The 23,842-nt window shown below is 50.9% G+C and overlaps 1 long non-coding RNA gene across 1 annotated transcript; it reads left to right on the top strand.

The window, feature by feature from the left end:
* Positions 1-472: 472 nt before the first annotated feature.
* LOC308181248 lies at positions 473-9,192 on the top strand. The gene is made up of 4 exons (XR_013941378.1): positions 473-665; positions 1,676-1,811; positions 4,124-4,248; positions 7,274-9,192. It is a non-coding gene; the product is annotated as an uncharacterized lncRNA (long non-coding RNA).
* The last annotated feature ends 14,650 nt before the right edge of the window (positions 9,193-23,842 follow it).

Genomic DNA, 23,842 nt, shown 5'->3' on the forward strand with positions numbered 1-23,842 from the left:
TCTGCACAGTTCCCTGCTTTATCCCCATTTACGCTGGATTTGTCCCTTTGCTGTGCTGGGCACCTTGAATTTGTGTGCTGTGCTCTCCTTGACCTGCCGGCTGCAATATTGGGGAAAAGAGCGGCTGAATGATGACCCCCCTGATCCCTGCACCCAGCTGGAGGAGCTGAGCCCCATGTGGGGCAGGTTCGGGTGCTGGGTTTGAGCTCTGCAGGAGCTGGAAATCCTCTACGGGGCGTCGGCAAACAGCAGGGCGCGGGTCCTGCTGCGGAGCAGCCGAGCTTTGCACCTTCCCCTTGGTCTTCATATTTTCCTCGTGGTGTTTTTGGTGTTTTTTTTTTGGTCTTTTCCTCCTCGTTTTTGCACTTTCCCCTGGTCTACAGGCAGCCTGGGGTAGGGGTTGCAGCTCGTTGCCCCCAGCTGTGGCCATCACCTGCGGCTCCCTGGGGCTGGGCGGGTGGCAGAGGCTCTTGCTGTTGGTGCCCTGGGGCTTTTTTCCCCCAAATTCATGGTGTGTGCTGCTTTGGGAGAGAGAAGAGGTAGAGTGTGGTCCCAGCCTGCTTTACCCTGCGCCCTGGAGGAGACAAAGTCCTGGTGTACTCTGTTTTGGAGAGGGGAAGCTGAGGCCTTCACCCACGGGAGCCTCCCAAGGCCATGGATTCCTGGTACGTTCCTCTAAAAAACTAGTATTATTTAGGACTGGGGTCTTTCGGAGAATTTTGTGAGTGGGATTTTTTTTTTGTACGGCTTTTTGTCACATATGAATTTGAGAGAGGGGCCTATGCTCTGCAGGGCCTTTGGAGAAGGTGAACGTGAGGAAGGAGGGTGTGCTTTGACCCTTACCTCGCTGGGATGGTTTTAGCATTGCCTGTATGTCCTGCTGCCTTCCAGTCCCTACAGCTGCTGCTGGTGGGATTGTTTTTAGCATTGAAGCATTAAACATGGGGAAAAGGCAGTAGAAATCAGCACTGAAGGGCTTCCCTGCCTGAGCCAGGGGTGGGACTGACCCTGTTCTTTGCAGCCCTAAAACAATCCCCGTGGCTGCTCGGCATCCCAGGGCGAGGGCTTTTCCCCTGCAATTCCTGGCAATGATGTAAACAGGGTTGTTGCTGGCAATTTTTGGTTGCCGCGCTCAGTATTTTGCGATCCCCAGCTGCCATCCATAGGTCTGGGGTTGTTCTCTTCCTACGGGGCTTGGCTGGGGTCAGTGTTAGGGGGTTCAGGCCGCCTGCCGGAGCTGCTCCGCACCTCCCAGCCTGCTCCCCAGCTTTTCAGAGCCGCTCGAATACATCCTTCGCCTGTGGTGCCTGGTGGATGGGGCACAGGAGGGGCCGGGGCCAGGTGGGGTGGGAGGACACGTGTGCCCTGCTACGTTTTGTGGCAGTGCCATATGCCTGGCTGTCACCTGGGGGCATGTTTCTCATGAATGTGAGGCGTGTGTATTGGATTTGGGGGAACAAGCTTGAAATAGGGTCTGTGGTTGCTGTGGGTCATTCCCACGTCCCATCCAGCACGAGCTGTTGCACCATGATCGAAGCCTGGTTCCGGAGTCAAGCCCTGAACCCCCAGACCTGCGGTTTGGGTTCCCCTACACCCTATAATACTAATATCCTGCTTTTGGGGCTCTGCTGTACTTCACCCTCCTGCCTGGCCTGATGAGCAGCTTCATTGGCAGGTGCCGTACTTGGGGTGCTGCGCCGCGCTCGGCCTTCGCTCTTGACCTCGATACTCGAGGGAGCATCGGGTCCTGTCCTGCTCGGCACCCCTTGGCCTCATCCTGCAGCCTCGCCTTGCTCTCAGGGCTCCAACAGGTGAGCACCAGCTCTCCCATGCCCTGCTTGTGGTGCCTTGCACCAGCCCAGACCTGCCACGCGTGCAAAAAAAACCTGCAGCAACTGGGGGAGGGGGAGGCTGGGTAGGAGGAAGACCACCCTTTTGGACCCAGTTTCATAATCCAGTTGCCAGGCAAGGTGCAAACGTGGTGCAAAACTGATTTATTTTTTTTTTCTATGAAATTCACGGCAGGACAGGGAAACAAAGAGGTGGCTTCGCTAAGCAGTGCTTAAGCAGGGCCCGGTGGGATGGAGCTCGGCTCATTGATTGCAGCGGGTGTTTCATGTGCAAGCCTCTTGCCTTTGAAAACTCGATCAAAGAGGCAGGTCTGCTCTGCGGCAGGGGGATTTGCTTTGCCTAGAGGTCTCTTTTACCAAGAATTTACTTGTTGGGACTTTTACCAAGCCAACGTGTAAAGTGCAGCAGGCGCAGGGCGTTGTCTCACTACGCATCAGGGCTCCTTGTGTTTGCATGCTGGTGCACCCTTCACCAGCCTCTGATTTGTAACTTAAAGGCTTGAATATTGGGCTGCTAGGGAGAAAAATGGTGCGTTTTCTGCAGATTTAGGTCCCTTCTTCTCTGCCTGCTGGCAATGCAAGCTATTGCTCCTGGACTGGAGAACACCCTGGGGAATAGACAGCCAGGAACCAGCCGTGCCATTTGGAGCTATTGCTTCAAGCTTAATTTGTTTCCCTAATGCACATGAGGGTAAATGGAAAGAAACGTAGCAGTGCGGGTTTGCAGAAGGAAAGTCACAGGACTTCTGCAAATGGGGAGGGAAGAGTAACAGATGGGGGAGTCCTGAGGTCTCTGTAAGCTGATGGAGGCATTATGACATCATGTGCCCAATTAGTGTTTTTTTTTCCTAAACAGCAGGGTGCTGGGGAACTGGGTGTACTGGGGACTTAATGCAGGCTGGTGTCAAACTTATCCAAACTACGTGGTCTGGCTTAAGGGTAATACTTTGAGGAAAAAAGCTAAAGCTATTTTTCCTGAGAAGATAACTGTCCTTCTTCAGTGCCATTTGTATGTCTCTTTGCAAATCTGCATTATCAAGTTATTTTTCCTCTCCCGCTTCGCATCCTGGCACTGACGGAGCAGGACAGCAGAACTGTGGGGCCAGCTGCCCTTTCCTCCCCATTTATACTGCCTGTGCCCATTGATCCCCTCTGTGCTTTCCTCTTCTTCTCTTCCCCTTTATCTCTCCCAAACGCCATGTACTGTGCTGCTAGATCAGCAGGGGCACAGGTACGCAGGCATGGGTGGAGTTAATTTACAGGCAGCTGTTCTCATCTCACCCTTGACCGCGAACATCTCTATCAGCACTTGCACCCTAGGATTTGCAGTGCCCTGCCTTGTCTGCTTTCTCCCCTTCTGTAGTTTAAGTGTTTTATACCAATGCTCCTCGGTTCCTGGACTGAATTGCTCACTTCAAGTACTAACTGGGTGATGGCAGGAAATAAATGCAAGAACCTGGCTTTTAAAGAGGGAAAGAAAGCGTTATTTCATTAAATTAAAATCCAGCAGTGTAAATACACTTTTGTTATCAGCCAGGAAAGTGCAGACAAGGCAAAAGTGTCTTTTAAATATGAGCGTGCCTTTATCTGGAGGTCTGCACGCAGGGCCGGGGGGGGAATGGGAATTGTGGCTGTCAGAGCTGGTGCTGCTGCAGCGCAGGGAAAGCAGTCTCCACCAGGGCTTTCTTCTATGGGGTCTGGGAAAATATGGATGTTCCCATACTTGTCCATCTCCCTGGTGCTGAAGGAAAAGCAAGCATTTGGCGTTGCTCAAGGTGGCCGCAGAATGATGCTATGCTTTAATTTAGGTGCAGTTTGGGAGTCGTGTTGTTTGTGGGGTGTTTCCAGCCTCCTTCAGCTCTTCCCTTTCCCTTTCTCCCTCTGCATTTTGAGTTTTTTTGCCACTCCCTCTCGATGGCTGCAGTTGAGCGAGAAGGAGCTCTCTCCCTGCTGCAGTTGTACATGTGGCTGTGGCGGTGATATTACCACCGGGGCTGGAGGTGGTGGCTGGGCTGTCTGTCTGTCTGGGTGGAGATGTCGGGGTCTGGGAGCTCGGGAAGGCGGAGAGAGAAACCAGGCTGCTTCCCCTTCCCCACCTGCATTACCTGCTGCTGTTTTGGTTGCCTCGGGGGGCATCTCTGGTGGGACAGACTTGCCTTCTTTGCCCATCTGGCCACCTGACCCCATCTTGCTCCTGGGTTTTGGGTTCCCCATTGAATGTGGGCCGGTTGCAACCATAACAAACGCTCCATAAAGATCTCTTCCCAAAGCAGAGCCGGCCCCGGGGCACCCTCTGGGTGCAGGATCCATGCCAGCCGGGAGTGGAGAAGGGCTGCTTTGCCCAGCCTGCTTCTGGGGGAAGAAATAAACAGTCCCTTTGGATGCGCCGCTTCATGCGGTAAGTGGGTTAGCGGCGGCTTGGTGGGAATTAGCTGGGCTGGGAGATAACAAGGAAGAACAGCTGCACGCAGAGGGTCTCCCCGTTTATCTTCCAGCTCGGGTGCGTTTTGGTTGAATTCCCAAGGTTTTCTCTGCAATCACAAGGGGGAGAAACTTGCATCTCTCTTCCCAAAGCCTGAGACGCTGGCGTGATGATGAGATGCCGGGAGCTGAAGCCTTAAAAACATCGTAATCACGAGAGCTGTCAAACAGCGCATTAAAGTAAAGAATTACAAGCGTGGAGAGTTCCCAGCTCCGCGCACTTTTTAGCTTAAAACAATTTTTCATACCAAAAAAAAAAAAAAAAAAACAAACACAGATTCAATAGATTGTTACCGGCTCCACTCACAACCCTTTTTACGCCTAAATAACCCCTTAAAAAAATTCATTAAAGTCTTATTGCGGTGCCTGAGCCATTGTGCTGAAAGTGAGCTGGGCTGCATCGACGCGTTCAGGAGGATGCAGAGTCAGCGGCGAGGTGGGGGCTTGCAGGCATTGCCAGGAGAAAGGCAAGAGGGGGGTGCAGGGGGCAAAAGGGCCAGAAGGTTTGGTCCTGAATGGGTTTGCAGGGGTTTCCAGCCTGTTCATAGCCCCAAGCCTGCTCCATAACGTCTGTCTGCATGCGCAGTGCCCGAGGACCAGCGCGTCCCCTGTCAGAGAGCAGGGATGCCACTGCACTCAGTCAGGAGGGAAAAGCTGGGGTTTGGGGCATTTCTAAGCCATAATGGATCTTTCTCCAAGTCTTTGTGGTCACAGAGCAGAACAACGCGATGACAGAAAGCCTCAGACATGTTTGGAAGCTGTTAAATTTCTGAAAACAATCTTTTGATTTGGGAGGAAGGAGAGCAGCTTAAACGCTGTCGGTGTGTTCGAAAGGTTTTTCCGCCGAGTGCCTTTGTACAGGTGGGGAAGGGTGATTGACTGACAGCAGCGTTACTTTGAAGACATTTTCGAGTGATTGCAATAGATTTTTATGTTCCGAAATTGTCAAAATGGAGCAGCTTTGTAGTCGCAAATGATTTGCTTTGGAAATCTAAGCCGGTTATGGGAGGAAATTGAAATCATGAATGCGCAGGACAGTGCCAGGAGCTAGCATGCCTCTAAGTGATGCAAATCCATCACCCACCGGGGCCCTTGGTGCACGGCTGGCCTTACCCGAAGGCTCACGGGTGACCCTGCACCCTCTTCTCAGGGCTGCTTCAGGTGACGACGGCGTCTTCCTGACACCAAAAGCCCTGGCTCGGTGTGTGTGTGGCCTTTTGGTCTCCACGGGTGGCAGCATTGTTGGCAAATGTCCCGGGGAGGTGGCTGCTTTCCCGCGGGCTGTGCACAAGCCTACTTGGGGGCAGTAGCCATGCACTTACCTCCTGCACCAGGATTTTGCCCCAAAAACTTTTTCCTCTCCTTTTCCCAGCAGAAAGAGGTTTGCTGGTGCTCTGAGAGCTGAAAATTGCCTGCGTTGTGCTTGCACCACGAACAATGATGACACCAGAGCTGATGTGGGAAACTCCCAACTTGTAACCTTCCCTGTTCTGGTGGGGGCAAAAAAAATCTGTGAAATCCTGCAAATTGGCTCATGTTTCACTAGCAAGGGGTGAGCAGCAGCGACAACGGCCCTTTTGCCAATGCAATTGGGTTTCTGCACATGATTTTGGGGAAGAGGTGGCTGAAAGTGGTGCATTGAGGGGGGAAGTTTTGCATTGCTGAGCCCATTAGTTTCTCTTGCTTTACAATGAAAAATGTCTCTAGTTTAAAAAATAAAATAAAATGGAATGTCTTTTGGATAAATGATCTGGGAAAGAGTAAGAAATAACAATCTTTCTTAACAGATGCACTATCGTTGAGCTGGTGGTTTGTGAGCAGGAAAAATGGCAAAATTTGCTAAACAGGGCTCAGTAGGTCACACTGGAGGTTGCTCCCATCCACATGCCGAGGAAGGCTGCTCATGCATCAGAAATGCTGGCAGAAATCATTGGGAAGACGTTACAGCCCCAAACCACAAAGCCAGGCAGCGGCAATGATCTGCCTGCTTTTGTTTTGCCCCGAAGTCTCAGCTCCCCCCACAGAAAGCTCTGTGCAACTGAGCCCAAGAGTGGTGATTTAGTGTTCAGCCCTTGGAAAGGCTCCTGGGTCAGCCCGAGCATCTCTCTCTCCTGCTCAGCCTCTGATTTCTGGGAAGGAAAGAAGGGGAGAAATAATCCTCCCCATTTAAGGGATAAACCTGTTAATGGGGTCAGGGGCTTCAGGAGGACACAGGCACACCATGGGATGTGCAGATGCTGCAGTGCAGCCCCTATCCCTGCCCGCACCAAGGTCATTAACGACACTTTAGAAGCATCCTTCCTCTCTGTGTATGCTAAAGAAATGGGGAAAATAAATGAAAACGAAATGTGAGGCTCTTGAGTACAAGTGGTGCTAGGCGAAGCCCCTTTCGAGGCTGTTTTCCTCCATCTCGAGTGCGTGGGATTTGCACGGCTGTTGGCTGTACCCGCTCTGCGTGATGTGGATTTAAATGGCTTTGGGGAAAGGAGAAGTTTGGGGGTGAAGTGCTAAGATCTGGAGAATAATAAAGGGCTGGTGCTGCCTGGGGCACTCTACCCATCACGTTACATCTCTCCTTTCCACCTCATCCCATGCTTGTCCACTTTTAAAATTTTTTTTTGTCCAATATTTTGCAGACGTCCTTGTGCTGCACTTAGTGCCAGTAACCCCACAAAAATAAGAGAGATTTCCTTGTGGGAAGGGAAAACTTTGCTTGTGTCGGAGCATCACTTTTTGGAGCCAGTGCAAACACTTTTTCCCAGCCAAGACCTGCTTTATTTCCACGTTCTTTACCATTATTTAACCTTTTTCCTCTGTTCTTCGGTGACATAGCTGTTTGTCAAATACATTTCACCATGCTCTGCTCTGACACTGCTGGATGTCCCGGATGGCCTTGAGGCTGCATTTTCCTGTCCTCAGTGAGGCCACCTCTCCTTTTCCAGGTGACAACCCCCTTCCCACCCAGCTGCCTGTGTGCAGAAGCAGATTTTGGGCCACGGGATCCCCGCTCCAGCGACGCCGCGTCCTGCTGCACATCTTGCGCGTAAATTATTCACGCCGCTCGCAAGCTGCTCCGTGCAGCCCGGAGTCGTCCTGCGGTTGATTTTAAGGCGTGGTGACAGGTCGAGGACTGGATCAGTAGCGTTAATACACGAGCACGGGGCACGCGGCGCCAGCGGAGCAGATGTCGGGTAAGTCACAGCGTGTTAACGCTGCGATGAGGCATCGCGGTGACGCTGCTGAGATGATGCCACCTTGGAGAGCAAACGGGGCGTAGTGGCAATTAAGGATGCTCCACGCTGCTTCTCCCATGAGCATCTCCATCGGTTCTGTTAAACCTCGTCCAGGACCCGCTCCGGGATGCTGCAGGAGATGGGATGCTCTTTGCCTGGTTTTTGGTGCCTGGAGTGAAGTTGTCGGTACCCGTGCAGGTTGTGCCTCTTTTCTCAAAGATCAGCACAGAGAAATAAATGCCTTCAGGGTGCCGTTAGCTTGTGCTGGTGTAAAGCAAGAAAGCAAAGATAAAGGATGTCTCCTTTTTTCCTTCTTGACTGTTAAGGTGGTGAAGGTCATGGCCAAGATGTGAATACCTAAAAAAACATCTCAGGTGACGAAGATGAAGCCCACCTTGGGTTTCAATTTGGTTGGATGCCAGACTGGCCAGAAAGTCAGGAAGAAAAAGGCCTGATCCCTTTGCTGCCTGCAAGCTGCCTTACCCGACTTGCACCTTTGCAAGGAGTGAGTCAACTGGAAGCAAAACCTCGGACTTGGGTTCAAAGCCAAAATCAGGTTCTGTCACCGCCAAGCTCAGAAATGTTTGTGGGGTCTTTGCTCCCATCGTAGCACGGGGGTTCTCTTTGCAGCCTTCCCACCCTGCCAAAAAAGCAAACAAATAAACAAACAGGCAAACAAACAACAAAAACCCAACCCCCAAAACAACGGGGTTACTTGAAATCTCATGCAGGATGGCTGCATTTTTTTCCAGCTCCTTTGCAAGGGCCGGGATCCCATCCGTAGTGGGAAATGGGTGGCGCACTCACCCACATGCAGGGGCCCCTTCAGCCTCTCCAGTTGCTTTTGGGGGTGCCCGCAGAGGTCCCAGGGTCTCGCTGGGGGCCGAGGCAGCTTTGCACCTGGCAGGAAGGGATTCGAGGAGGCGGCAGCAGAAGCTCAGCCAGCATGCCAAAATCCTCATTAATTGCATGAGCTTGGCAGTATATAAATATGAAACTTGGACAAAGACAGCTTTTTTTTTTTCTGTCCGTTCCCCCCGTCGCCAAAGTACAATCAATTTCTCCAGAGTAAGTAAGAGCATCTATATATAGCCATGGGGAGATGCTGAAGTGTTGCAAAAGGCTCTGCTCAGGCGGCAGTGTGCACTCACCAGGCGTGGAGGAAAACCCCCAGGAGCTGGGAACATGGGGCTCAAGTCCCTTTTCTGTGTACACTGGCTCTGTGAAGGCGGCTGTGCATCCTCCAGCACCCAAGGCGGTGCCTCTTCGCTCTACTATAGGAAGATAAAAGGAGCCCAACAGCTCCTGGTTTGAAGGAAGTTGAAGGGTACTTTTTGCTTTTTTTTTTGGTTTTCAAAAAGGATTTTTATTTAAAATGGTTATCTATGAAAAGCAGGAGCCCATAAGAGGGTTAATGACTCGGTCACTGGTTCCCCGCGAGCCAGCAATAACCTGATAAATCGCTGAGTACACTCAGGCTCGCATCGCCCGAGTCCCAGCTCAGGCTATTTCCTGTGTGGTGGAGACCTCTGAGTAGGTCATTACTGCCTAATTACTGCCTAAACGCTCTCATTTGTCCTCCCGTTGTCAGCCCGGCCACGGCAGAGGTTCCTCCTGGCCTCCTGTGTTTCTCAGACCTTAAAAAAAAAAAAAAATGGTGAAGAAAGATAGAAGCAAGGCTTTTTTTCCCCCATATTGCAAAGAAAACTCCTTCCACTCCAGCATGTGCTGGCACCCGGCTTTTTCCTTCGTTACAAGCCAGGGATGAGCACGACACATCTTGGGTGCTTGCAGCAGAGCTCGTCCCTTCTCCTTGCCTCTGCTGTTGCATTTGGTGGCTTGGTTGTGAGCACCCATCGCTTGCTCCTGCAGCCGAAAGCACGGCCACTTCAGCACCTTCCCCAGCCTTGGGCTGTTTGGGCAGAGCGTCAGGCTTCGGGTGCGTCCTGGAATTTGTTTTCTCTTTCCTTTTATTCCCACCCCCCCCCACACCCCGGTCCCTCTCTCCTCGCTGCTGTTTTTCTGCTCACGGCCCTGGTTGTCGTCACTCGGTGACAAGTTGATGAAAGCTGCTCCAAAAAGAGGGTGAGGAGACAGATTGGTGCGGAGAGGAGGAGGAGGAGGGAGGGGAGAAAGGCCGAGGCGTCGAGATGCCACTTGGCTGCCGATGTTATTCGACTGCATCTCTTCCGTGCTTAAGCGCACGCTGTGACTAATCCCCTCCTCCATTTGCGGTGCCTTTTCCTATTTTTATATATATATGTTAAATTTTACACATCTTAAATTTATATATATATTTGTTAAATATATAATATGTGCATCTCTCTCTATATATATGCGCAAGTGGCACCCATGTGATGTGGGGACAGGACAGACCTGGCTCTGGGCTGATCCCTTACTCATGGCAAAATGCAGCACAAGTGTAGCCAACAGGGCTGCTGCAGGTAAAATACCAGGAAAAATAGATTTATTTTTTTCCTGAAAATATTGTGAGTTTTCCTTCTTCCCTCCTCCCCGAGACAGTAAGAGCTTTGCAGGCCAAGTTAAAGCTTTTTTTTTTTCTTTTTTTTCTTTTTTAGTTAATAACTAAGTTCTTTGTGTAAGCTCAGCCATGGAAAATGGTTTTTAGGACCCAACAGTTTTGGGGTTTCTAGCAGTGGGGCAAAACCTGCAGGGAACTGCAGTCAGGTCCATGGAATTATTCTCCTTATGCTTTCCTTGGAAATGGCTTGGTGCGATGCTTTTGCAAAGGGTTGGGTTTCTCTCGGCACGGGAGCGGGAGGCAGATGAAGCAGAGAAATGCAGCTTATCGTACTTCTTTTTTTTTTTTTTTCCCCCTTTCTTCTTACCTTGCACTTCCTCCAAGCTGTCGTTGGCAGCAGCCTCCTCCCCAAAGGCAGCGGCACCTGTCTCCAGGATTATTTTTACAATCTCTTTTTGGCAGCGGCGTCTCCTCCCGCACAAAAGCCTTTCCTATAAATAACTCCCGGCTGCGCTCACTCCCCCTCCCTCTGCGTCACTTCATCTTGCCTTCATCTATCCCTGGGCTGCGGGGACGAGTTGTTTCCAGAGCAGGACTTCGTCTTATCCACCGCCCTCGTGAGCGCTTGGAATGGGCTGCATCCGAGCCTTGTGTGGGGTACCCTGTCACTGGTTCACGTGAGGAATACAGCGCATTGATTATCTCCCCCAACCCCGTTATTACTAAATTAGTGTAGATGCATTCCCTCTCTTTGCATCCTCTCTGATGCTCCAAAGGCCGGGCAGCTCCACCCTTAAGCTGTCCCCCCCATCCGGGAATTGCCAAGTCCTGCAATTCTGACCTCCAAAAGGACAAAGCTGAGCTTTTCCTGAAGGAGGACGCGCGTTTGGCGCTTTTCAGCCCTTTCTGTCCACCTCAGAGCCTGGCTCGAGTAAGTGAGAGGGGGAAAAAGCTGCATCACCCCCTGCACGTGCATTGTGAAAGTGACCCCTTGCCCCACGGGAGTATTTTGGATTTTGCACGTAGGATAAATCCGGATTCAGGCCCTGGAAACATTGCACTGGTTACCCACACCTCCACCCTGTGCTGCCAAAAATCGAGGGCAGACAAAAGGCAAATGCCCTGGGGAGGGGCACGAAACCTCCCATGGGTTGCAACCGTGGTTTTTATTTGGGATTTTTGATGAGATTTGCTGGGAAGGTGGGGGGGCACAGTCGGTAATGAAATGCTGCTCACGCGCCCTAATGAAGTGCCAAAAGACTCGGTGCAGGGCTCACGGCAAATTAGATGTGGATTATTGGAGCAATGAGAATTGAACGACCCGAGATGTTATCAGAGGGGCCGAGTAGGCGTCTCCTTGCCTTACAGCACCCAGCGGCCTGAGTTTAATCACCTGCAGTGGAGCAAAAGGTGCACCCCCCCCCCCCCCCGCCATCCCAGAAGTTTCACTTTTGGGTTGCACGATGCCTAAGTGCGTGTCGCGCGTGTTTGCGAGCAAGCAGTGCCGCTTCGTTGCGTTTGCGCACGCTTCAACCTTTCCCCTTCCAGTGCGTCAAGGTGCTAGTCGCATCCTGCTTGCTACAGGGATTGCCCCCTTTCTCCTTCGCAGCCTCCCCCCAAATGCCTGTGAGCTCTGCCCCCCGAGGGCAAGTCGGAGCTTGGTGTCCCCTCCGCTGTAACGCGGGCTCAGGGCTCATTAGAACGCCAGCCCCGTCAGCAGAGAACAAGCAGATTTAATTAAACGTAACCTTCCCTTCAGCAAGAAAATAAACCATGTTCTCCTCATAGAACAATTAGTATTTACAGCCCCCCCTTTACGGTGCTTCCTACCCCCCCCCCCCCTCACCTTTTTAATACTCTCCTTTATTATCCCTGGCTGGGAACAGGCGTCGTTTCATTTCCATAAATTAGCATGGGGAACTGGGGGTGGAGGAAGAGCAAGAAATATAAAGGAAAGAGCAGGGGGAAAACGGATGGGCTGAGGAAGCTCTGGGGACAAGTGATGCTATCAGCCCCCTCCCAGGATGGCGGTTTGGGGGGGTTTCTCCCCTTTAAGCGACGGCTGGAGCAAAGCTGGGAAAATGCTGTTTTTAAGTAATGAACTCGATAGTGAGGAAGAAACAACGCCTCTCGGCGGCTGGAGGAGGGAGCTGGCAGGAGGAGGTGGGAAACGAGGATTTTTATTTATTTATTTTTTAAAGTTCACCCAGTCCCTGGTGTTTTGCAGGAGATAAAAGCTTTCGGCGGCCTGGGCAGGGAGCCAAAATCCGTGTTTATCTGCACACAGATATAAAATTCGATCTGCGCAACAGCCGCTAATTCCTCTTTGTTCGCGGGGACGACCCGGCAGCGTCTCCGCGCCAAGGAAATGTCAACTCGCTGAAACGCCGGCAGGCACCGCGAGGAAAACCCCTTCGGCAACGCCACCTCCAAGGTCGAGCTTGAGGGAGGGCGTGAGCCCAAACTTGCTGCTTCAGAGGTGTTTTGTGGCCAGGCTGGCTTGTCCTGGGGGTTTCGGTGAATCCCCGTCACACGAGCGTCACCCGGGCAGAGGGGGATGCTGAGCATCGAGGGCCGCGGTGGTCCCATCTATCAGGTGTGCGTCTGGGTGGTGCGAGTGCAACAAGCCAGGTTTATCCTCGTTGGAGGTGTGTTGAGTACGAGTGACTTATGTCCTCATTCGGACATGTGGAAGCGGGTGGGCGAGGCTGGCTCCCAAAGCTGCTCTGCCCTGACCTGAAAAAAATCCTCTTTAATGTCATCGCAAAGTTGACCTGCTTTGCCGGAAGATTTCACGGCTAATTGCTGTTAACGGATTAGTTTCAAGATCTGGGATCTTGCATTTTATTCTCAGTTTCCAAAGCAGCTATGCTGTCGTTGCAGGATGTGCTGGATTCGTCCCCATGGATTCACCAAGCTCCTTGTTCCCCAGTTTTTGGGTCTCAGGCTGGAGCTGGTGCATCAGTGCTGGGGCTCCTCTGGAAGGATGCTGTCTCATCGCCTTCGCGTGATGCCCCCGTGTAAAATATTTGCAACCACAAAACATTCATGACTTCTGCTTGTGAGATGTCCTTCCAGATATCTGAGCTGGATGTGGCACTGTGGGCTGCTGCTTTCTTGGGTAGTCTTCCTCCCGATGGTGGTTTCCAGGGGATAAGAGCTGGGGCTTGGCGCTCAGGGAGCGGTGGGGTGATGCTGCCTCTGCCCCTCAAGCCTGCCTGTTGCCACCGGCTGCCTGTAGCCGAAGCGTCTTTGCATATCTGATGGCTCCATGCAAAGGTGTCACGGACTGCAGTGCACCTCTGGACGAGGACAGGCTGTGTCCAAGTCCCATATAACCCTGCTGAGAGGTCCACGCTACTGACAACAACCCGATGAAAAGCTCCCAGACGAGCAGCTCGGAGGCTTTTCTGTCGCTGCATTACTTGTTCGCTTCCACTTAAAAAAAAAAAACACTCAGCGGGTGGAAAGTGCTATCAGCACCGTATCTGTTTACTCCCTCATCCCAAGCCGTCAATCAGCTGTCCTGATTATGTAGGTGTGATTGATGGGTGCGTGGAGGTGACATCACGGCTGCTCACAACATCTGGGGAATAATGAGTGGCTTGCGGTGATTGATGCCGGAGAAGGCGCACGGTCACGGCCAAACCCCTGCTCCCAGCAGCATCCCTGGAAGCAAATTCAGTCTGCGAGGTTTGCAGTGGTCCCTTGCTTGTTCCAGTGACGGTTTATGTGTTTTGGCCTGTTCTGAAGACAGGCGGGATGTGTAAAACAGCTGAAACATGTAACGGGATTTCAGTAGTTATTACAGGAGCACCAGGATTCAATCTGCTCTAACCCGAATGTGAGAAATTCCCAGAAAGCCAATTTAATTGACACGTCTGAATGAGCTTTTAGTTAAAATTGCTTGTAAATGTCATTTTCTTATTTTAAATGACCTCAGCTGTAGACAGCTAACCTGATACTAGCTTTCTGTTGCCCGGCCAGAGCCTTTCCTGTAGATATTTCCATACGGTGATTACCGAAGTCGGCTTCCCCCGTCACTTGCAGTCCCACAGTGAAGGGAGCGGAGGGATGTCCTGTGGGAAAAAAGGATGCAGACACAGAAATACTTTTAGGGGGGGCTTTTGTGGTCTTCCGCTCCCACTGAGCCATTTTGGGGGGAGGGCAGGGGGCAGGCTCTGGAGCATTTTTTCAGGTTCCCTTTGCTGAATTTCTCTCCTTCCCTAGGAGATTTCAATTTGGGCCATGTATGCCTGGTTAGGTTTTTTTGCACCACCCCCAGAAAACCTGAGCTGGAAGCCCTTAAATACCTTTTGTGTTTTTTTTTTTTTATTATTTTTCATCTCTCCAACTGGTGCAATCTCTCAGCATCCCATCCAACGTGTTATCTTTTGACAAGACGTCCCCAGTGACGCCTGGCACTTGTATATGATTGCCCTCGAGGGGACAAGGCTCAGCACAAGCCCCTCTGCTTGCAGATGGAGCCATCTCCCTCTCCTAACCCTCACTAAAGGTGTAGGGCTTTGCATCCACAACTGACTTTTAAACAGGCAATCTGAAGGTGAAAGCAAACGCCCCTGGCCCCACAAGTGTGTCTGTGGGGGTGTTTATAGCAAATTTTCTTTTTTTTTTTTTTAATCTGAATATGAGCCTGCTTTTCCCTGTGGAAACCCAGTCCTCAGGGGCAGTGGCAGAGAGAGAATGAGATTTTTAGAGAGAACCCCCCCTCAGCTCTGCCCGTGGTCCCTGGGGGCACCCGCTGCTCCAGCACAGGGAAGAACACCCACGGGGGAAGAAAAGGGAAAAAACATCAGAAAATGAGGGCTGAGAGCTGAAAGGCTGTAAAACGCTCATTTTTATTTATTTATTTATTTATTTATTGACGTGCTGCTGTGCTCAGCATCCCCAAAAATGCCTCATTTTCCCCCCATTTTGCAGGACACCAGCTGGCTTCTCCTGTTGCTGAACTTGCCCTCTTTTTTTTTTTCCCATCTATATGTATTTATATACACACACACCCATCTCTCTGTGTGTGCCTGCAATTTCCCCAACCCTCTCTCCTTTATTTTTTTTTTGAAGTGAGTTGATTTTTTCGCTTGATAATCCTTTGAATGTCGCCTCTCTTCCCCACACAAATCCCCGCAGCTGTTAGGACTTCAAATCCTTCATCCATCAGGAGAGGCAAGGAGCGAGGAGGGCAGCGGGGGGGGGAAGTGAAAAGGTTCGCCTGGCACGCACAAAAGCGGCAGAAGCTGGAGAAAGGCCCCGGTGATGCGGTCGACGCATAAAATGGGGAAAATTTCTGGCACTCGTCATATCATTAATCTGTCTAAAGTGGCTTAGATCTCTTCTGCTTTAATTAACTTATAATTATAATGTGATTTTTTTTTTTTTTCTGCACAAAGCGGGGGGATGCCGAGGGGCGGGTTCCTTCCGCCCGGCGCTGTCCCCACAGCACCCACATGGTGGCATGGGGACCGGTGGCCCTTTCCTCAATGGATTTTGAGCAGCCACTGGGGACTCCTGCTCCTAAGCACCTTCCAGAAGGGTGTTCGTCAAGGAAACGCTCGCGGTGGGTTGAGTTTTGGGGTCACAGCTGGCACGAGCAGCGGTTGTACCTGGGAGCTGCTGAGCTCGGTGTGATTTTTGGCACGTTGCAATTTTGCTGTGAAAATGGGATTTTGTGAATTGGTCAAATTGCTCAAATGAAAAGGAGGGAAACTGGGGTGAAGCAAATGGAGCTGCCTGAGCATCCCCGAAAACCCTGCACCAAGTGTAGCCCTTTACAAGAGGAACCCCAGGAGGATGGGGACCAGTTCATGTGCATCAAGTAGCCAGACGGAGTTTTTGAACCTTATTTTGGGATCTATTTCTGAGTTCCTGCTTTCAGTCTCTGCATCCTCTGATTGCTTTAGGAGCCCGAAGGCAGGTATTTGGCTTTTGCCAGATGAGACACCTCTGCCGTGCGAATTGGTTCCTGTTAGGAAGAACGAATGGGGACTTCAGGGCTGAGGATGAAAACAGAAAAATAAAAGCATCCTTCTTGCAGATGTCAGTGCATTAGCTGTGGGAATGGGAGGGGTGGCACAGTGATGGGTAGTAGGGTTTCATCATCACGTTGGATGTTATCCTTTCAGATGATATATATTCCCCAAAAACTGCTATCAAGCAGCTGCTTTACATCAGTGTCTGCGTCCGTTAAGGGAAAGGGAGTGCGCAGAGATTTTCTTTTTAGCTCGTGCATTTTTTTCTTTTTTCTTTTTTCTGTTTTTTCCCCACTCATTGGAAGGCTGTCGTTCAGGGGCTGGGTTTTGGTGCAATGGGGAATATAGAAGACAGAGCAAATTTGCACCTCAGTGCTGCCTGTGGAGGTGCAGAGCTGCTTTGTCCTGTTTTTTCCCTCGTTGCCTTTCCTCGTCTGACTGACCTGGTGGGTATTAGAGCAGGAATGGGAGAGGGGAGGCGTATGGAGCTGCGTCACCTTCCTACAAAATACGGGATCACTTAAGCAGCACCTGCTAAATGCAGAGCCCAAATTAAGGTTGGGTTGGGTCTCACTCATCTTCCATAAGATCCATGCCTGCTTTCAGCCCCTAGCACGCCCTTGACACGCTGCTTTCTGCTCCTTTTCTCATTGCCACCGATGCGCGAGCGGTTTCCGCATCCAAATTGCGAATTAGCATAGGTGGTCAAACGAGCGGGTATCGATCTGCTTTGTGCACCTGGAACTTGCTGTGCCTGGGCCCGTGGAGGAGGCAAAGGTGGGCAGGAGAAATAGGGGGCTTAGCAGGTAATGCCCTTGGTGGGCTGTGGCTCACCCTGGCCAGCTCTGCGCGAGGAAAGCCAAACGCATCCCTCCAGAAACCTCTCTGTGTGACCAAGGGCTCAGGGCAGGGCTGTTCCCTCAGCATCCCTTGCTGCTTGCAAACTCCTGAAGTCGAGAACTATCAATGCTGCCTATTCAAAGTGCAACCTCACAGCTGGGGCATCTATCACATCACATAATCCCCATCCTCGCGTGTTAGAAAAATAAATCGTAACTCCTGTGTTTCTCCAGCTGTCCTCCTCCCTGCAATGAGCACGTGGGCCTGCCGGATGTGCTCAAAGCTGGTAGCAATAGTGAGAGGCTGTGATTTGGTTGGGGAGGGAGAGAAAAAGTGACGTTTACTTGAATTCAAGCTGTTCTCGGTGCTGAAAGCATCTTGCCCTCAAATCCATGGGCTGTTATGCTCGCCAGAGTCCGGATCGACCCGTGCCGTCTGACCACGACGGGATGGTCCGTTTGTCTGTCCGCGCTGCGGCCCCAGCACAGGAGGAGAGGTGGAAGCAGCGTGTGCTTGTCTGCGCAGCCCAGAGAGTCAATTAAAATGAAATGCCGATTGATTTTTGCAATCAGCATTTCAGGAGGACTCCTGTGTTCACTTGACTGAGATAATCAGCAGCGTCAGAAACCTGGAACTGCGCAGCCGGTGGGGGGGAAAGAGCACAAAGCTGTTGTGCGTCCCATCGCTTGCATGGAGTTGTCTGAGCAGGGTAATGTGGCCAGGCTGCACCTTGGCATCTCCCGTGGATGATGCATTTGATGATATTACGTCTTTTGGAGCATGGAAAATTCAGCCGTTCCCCTCTGTTGCAGTGCGGTGATGTCCGGTCCCCAAACCCCACCTTCTCTCTCCATACAGAAGCCCAGCAGGTTAAAGCTTTGAGGAGCTCGGGGTTTTCCCAGCTGTTTGGGAGACACCGACACCAGCACCAGGGTGGCCATGGGTCCGGGTTGGGATGCTCTGGCTGGGGAGTGCTGGTGGCGAGGGGGAGCGTGGGGCTGTGCACCTGGAGTGCCGCTGCGCTGCCCATTTCCGTGACCATGACCTCTCGCTAGAAGATGCTTGTGGAGAAAGTTGCAATGAAGAGCTCATTCGCACCTGCCAGGCAGGGCAACAGACACCTGCCAGCAGGCAAAATGCTGTATCTCACCCCGAAATGGTGTTTATTGGTGGCAGACAGCACTGGGACCACTGTCAGGTGCCACAGGTGAGGCTAACAACCAAGGGACAGAGCTCGTTCTCATCTTCAGACCCAGCCCTGCTTTGTGCAGGCATTGCGCAAAGGTCCCACCTACAAACAGCAGCAGCAAATGCACTGGGGTGCGTTGATACATTAGAGTTATAAGTTTCAAAATCAAGGAGCTGGCTTCTGAAGATGTATTTTGGACCCCAGGCAATTTTTGCAAAATCTGGCATTGGAGGCAGACTTGCATGGGTTTTTATTAATGTGAATAGTGCAGAGGTTTGGTACATCCAGAGGGGTTCTTTCAAGCTGGCTGGAGACGCTTCGATTGAATTATAATCTATAAAAATCCAAATACTTTGCAAAAATGCTGCTGGTTTCACCAGGGTCCCATTTGGGAAGATGGGTCTAGAGAGAGCAGAAATACTTTGTTTCATCTTTTCTTTCAAAAATGAAGCACTTTATTTATTTATTTCCCCTGCTTTGAAGCATTTGGTTTTCAATTTGGGTTTGAAATGTATAAGAAGACATTTCAGAAAAGCCTAAACTGCAGCTTTTCAGACAACTCAGGCTGAAGCTCTTGGTGGAGTTTTTCTCCAGAGAGACGGAGAAATCCGTATTTTCTTTGAGGACAACAGTGAAATCCAATTTCTGCATTTGCGGGACACAGATTTCTGAGCTTGGTGGTTATCTGCTTGGGATAGGTGCTGCTTGCTGGGCAAAAACCTGGATTTCTTGGTGCTGCATGCAGGAGATTACAGGCATCCCAACTGACTCATAGCTGAGCAGATCACTCTGAAGAAAAAGAAAACCAGCTCCTCAATTCCAGGCTCTTTCTTCCTTTTATATATATATAAGTTTATTTTGCATATTTTTGCATATTTTTGGTTCCTAGAAGCAGATGACAAATACCGAGTTGGTGACGTTCCACCAGCGGCTGTAAATTCGTTCTGCTTCTTGGCCATCAGGAAGACCTGGCTGGATTTCCACCAGCTGGAGCACTCACCCATTAAGCGGACCAAAACTGAGTGAATTTGCAATATTTTTACACAGTATGTATTGAAATGTGCAGGGTAGGGGACAGGGAGGGAAAATGGACATTTTCTTTCATTGCCCAAAAGCATTGGTTCAAGTGCAATTTGGCCCCGATGTTGGCTGGGGGGGGAGGTACGGTGCAATTAGCAAAACCAAAAATGTGGCATTAACCAGGAGTATTGGGCCGGGAGAGATGGAAGCTCCCAAGCACAGCAGCAATTTTCATAAACTGGATAGAAGCCAACAGGGTACGTTAGGTCGAGAGGAAGGGGTTTTGTGGACTGAGAGCGGTGCTCGGCCCCAAAAATACATCTGTAGCTCTGTTGTCCATGGGGAATCAAAGTTATTAACTAAGAGGAGTCCGTGGATATAGAGAATTGAGTTTATTAGGTGAAAGGACTCCTGTGGCTTTCAGCCCTGGTAATAGCCAAAATAACCTGAATATTCATTGCTTTGTAAGCAGCCGCAGGAGCGTGGGATGCTCCCATGCAGCAGAGGAGGTTGCCGCAGGCTTGTAGAAAAGCTTATTTTTAGGAAATCCACCCTGAATTGATGCAGAAAGCTGGCTGCGCGATGACAGCTGAGGTTTAGCCCCCAGGGAAAAGGAAAAAAAAGTTACCGATGAGCATCGCCCATCCAGGAGATGGAGATGGGGGGCAAAATGCAGGGGATAAAGCAGCAGGTGCAAATAGGAACTCCTATTTTCATGCGAAATTGGGATGGAGAGGGGATGGCAGGGGATGTGCCTGTCCTGCTACCTCCTCCCCAGCCAAGCCTGTTTCCCTGCATGTGCCCAGCCCTCGTCGCCTTCTTATTCATCATTATTAAGTCCTGAAATTGGCCGAAGACAGGGAAAAAGGTGCCAATTAGAGGCTTTATTTCAGCTATCCGTCTTCCTTTCAGGCGCACAGCTTACAGGAGCAGGACTCGCTGCAAATGAAGAAAGACTTAAACGTACCAGAATGACTTACAAAATGTTTAAATAAGATTTCCATCTGTCTTCCCTTTTTGACCGGGCGTTTCGGCGTGATGGGAAGAGGATGATTTACAGCCCACAGCTCCCTAATGGGCTTCGCTTCGCCTGGAGGCCGCGAGGAAGAGGAATGGGGGGGGAAGGCTGAAGGTTAACGGGCTGGGGATGTGAGCTGGCACTGCATTCCCCCCCCCTCAAACCTTCCTCCGTGTGAGCAAATCCATCCCAAAATCTTTCTCTGAGGTTCGTGGCCCCTTTTTGGTGCTGAGGCTGCTTGGGTGGGGATGCAGCACAGGACAAGGCTGGAAGCCAGCAAGAGGTTCTGCTTTGCTCTTTTCAAATTAGGAAGAACACATCCACTCCAGGACCTTTTCCTGCACGCCGATGTTTAAAATGTTGGTTCCTTTTCCAATTTTAAGAAAAAGAGTAGGGGGAAGAAAGCATGAAACTGTTAAAGCAGAAAAGCAGAGTGAAATGCAGTGACTGAACGGATCATTTTTTAAAAGCTTTCAGTATTCAGTATTTCATGAGGTTATGACATATACATATGTATTTCTCCCCTTATTCAGAACAGACCCATTTTGCAGTATCCTGCCAATCTTCTTTGCAGTTCTGTCCTCCTGGGGCAGAGCTGGGGCATTAGGAAACAGAAATGAGCAGCATTTTGTGACGCTTTTAACCCAAAATGGGGGTGGGTGGGGGGGCATGCTTACACCCCCTAACTCGTTTCTCTCCGTCACCTCTACGGTTATTCCTGACGTGTTTTTTTTTCTCCCAATTGAATCTCAATTAAGAAGATTTGCTGGGGCTGACTTTGTAGGGGGCAATGCAGTAGTCTCTTGCTTAATGATTTAGCTTTAAAGGTGAGGTTTTATCCCCAAATCACCCCTTGGCAGCAGCTTTTCCTGCTGTTCTGTTGTGTAGCTTTTGGGCTGAGCATCTCCCGTCACCCTGACTGAAGTGTGGCACAAGGTGCTGTGGGGCTGTTGCAGCCTTTGTTTAGGCTATGGGGACCATAAAGATGTGTATTTACACCCCGAGCGTGCTGCAGTCTCAGCTTTCATTAAAGCTGCCAGGGCTGCGGGTTGGTGGGGGGAAAAAAAAAAAAAAGAAATAAATTCCATTTACTGGATGTAAACCCTGGAGTTGCATTTGGGATGGGGAGCCAAAATTAAAACGCTTTGTGCAGGCTCCAAGCCCCCTCACGTACTCTGTGACACCAGAAATAATATGCAAAGGCAGATATTGGGGGAGAAATTGAGAAATCTGCTGCATGGTGGATGGTTATGCAGACACCTGTGAGGTGTCGGGATGTGGGAGCAAAGCTTTTGTCACTGGAGTCCTTCCAGCTCCATCGCTCTTGCCCCAACTTGAATAAATCACAGCTCCCTCGGAGTCTCTGCTTTTCCATACTAGACCTGAGACATGGGGAATTTGCTGAAAGATGTGATGTTTAAAGGCTGAAGGATTTCTGCTGCTCGAACAGCCCGCTGTGCTTCGAGAGCAGTGGAAGGAGAGGGCAGAGCAAATCCTCCGGCGACCGATTGCAGAGCCAAGATCATCAGTAACAGGAGCGAAAGGAGCCGGAATAAATCTCACTGGGAAATTAATGCAGCTTAGGAAGAGACAGGAAGGGTCGGGGGGGAGAAAAAGTCCATTTACTTCATTCGGCGTCTCACTGCGAAGCTCCCTAAGTGAATGAATCCGAAATAAATCTAAAGCGAGGGCTCGGGGAGGGAGAGCGTGGTGAATGCCATTCTGCTGTCCCAGATGAAGACAAAAGCTGCGGAGCGATATCCAAGCGCCTGCCTGTGCACTGGCTTCATCTCACCTCTGATTTATGCCATCCCCTCTGCACTTAGCCCATCACACCTTCCCCTTTGTGAGGCCAAATTCAGCTTTCCTCCCCAAATTCCTCTGTGTGAGTGAGTGCAGGGGGTAGGTTTGTGCAATGCTGGCTTGCAGGGGGGTTGCTTTCCCCCTCTCTTCTTCTTATTTATAGGCAGCCCACGGGGGCTGAACATCTTAATATCGGGGCTTATATAATGCCTTTCGTGCCAAAGTGCTCTGCGACGTGGGAGCCGCTTCACCCACCAGCAAAACGCAGCCGTGCAGGAGTGGGAAGCTCCTGGGCGAGTGCGGAGCATCGTCAGTTCGGGGGGGGGATTTGTGCTAACGAGACCATTTGGTGAGCCTAACGAGGCAGGGGTGGCTTTCTCCTGCATGGGGCAGCCTGTGGTGCTCGCCCACCTGGTGGAGCTGGGGAAAGGGGAAGGTTAACAGTGCCGATGTGGAAGAGTAGGAGGGGAGAGGTTTATCGGGAAACTCGGTTAGGCTTTTTGCTTTGCTTTGCTTTTATAACCCAGCTCCTTCGCACCGGTGCAATGACAGGTCTTGCGTCATTGTGAATTCGAGACCATCAGAGGTAGGATCTTCTCCCTCCTGTGATTAACCTGAGCCCAGCTGAGAGCAAGCAATGCGAGGAGAGGCAGTTGGCTGATTTTGCCCCCTTGCGAGCTGCGGTTTGGGCTCCCTAGATTTCGAGGAGCAACCTCACTCTCCTTACAACCTTTGGGGCATTGAGCCCTTGCTGGTGGTGCAGATGCGGAGGGGAACCAGGGTGCTGAGCCCCGATGCTCCCGTAGCAGGAATGGGGCTTTGTAAGCACGGAAAAATCCCATTAACTCTGCCCCTAGGGGGGCTGAATGCGTTACTGGGAGATGAGGGATTGATGGGCCTGGTCCTAAATGGAGCATTAATGCATTAACAGCACTTCTGCGGAAAAGCAGCGGAGCGGTGGCCACCCTAATGTGATTTCCCAAGGCTGTGGCAAGAGGCCAGCGGGCACCAGCGCAGCCGTCTGTCCCTCCCAGCCCCGGTTCCCCCTTCAGATAGCTGACACCAAATTCCCTCCAACTCCATGCTCTTGTGCAGCTTAGGATGTGTTTCTCAGCTTTTGGAGGCATCCTGTGCCTGGCTGGGTTTTTTTAATTCCCCTTTGTGTTTGGATGCGTTGAGGAAAAAAAGCATTTGCCTAAAATATTTTTGCTCCTTGTAAATCAGACCGGCGTGTCCTTGCCCAGGCAATGCTGAGCTAATCAGACAATTACTGCATGATGGATTTTAAAAAATACTCAAAATCCAGAACAATATCTAGCAGAGGAACTAATTTGGCAAATGTTTGACTTGGACGCCGTAATTCTCCCCTTTCCTTCTCGATGTCAAAACCGGCGCTGGCTAAATGGAGTTTGAGTAATTTCATATTAATCAATCTCTTTTTAAGAGGAGCTCAAAGGACATTCAAGGCCAAGGATGGAAAGGAAGGCACGAGGCCAACTTAATCCCTGGTGCAACGCTGCCAGCGAAGGCAGACAGCAGGCACGAAATGGGCAGGAGGCAGGGAGGTGATGGGTTCCCTGCAGCCCTCCGGAGCGCAGCATGCGCTGAAATATTTCCAGAGCCAACAGAGGAACAGTGGAAACACCGCCTGATGCTCGTACGTCCGGCAGTAGGTGTGTGGGCACCCGGGTTTTAATGCTGCTCTGTGTACACAGCCTGCTGTAGTGAAGAGAAAACAGCCGAGGGTCACTGGGCTGACGCACAGGTGGTATCTCCCCAGGAGCTGCTGCAAGCAGTGTCCAAATCAGAGATGCTCTTAATTGCAAGAGGAGCAGCGATGGTGTTGTCTCAGGAGGGAGGTGCTGGTGCTCCACAGCAGGGCATTTCTCTTCATTTTACTTTATTTTATTGTGACGCTGCAATCGAGCCCATCCACCAG

The sequence above is a fragment of the Anser brachyrhynchus genome, assembly GCF_964034855.1.
Source record: "Anser brachyrhynchus genome assembly, chromosome: 21".
Lineage (NCBI taxonomy): Eukaryota > Metazoa > Chordata > Aves > Anseriformes > Anatidae > Anser > Anser brachyrhynchus.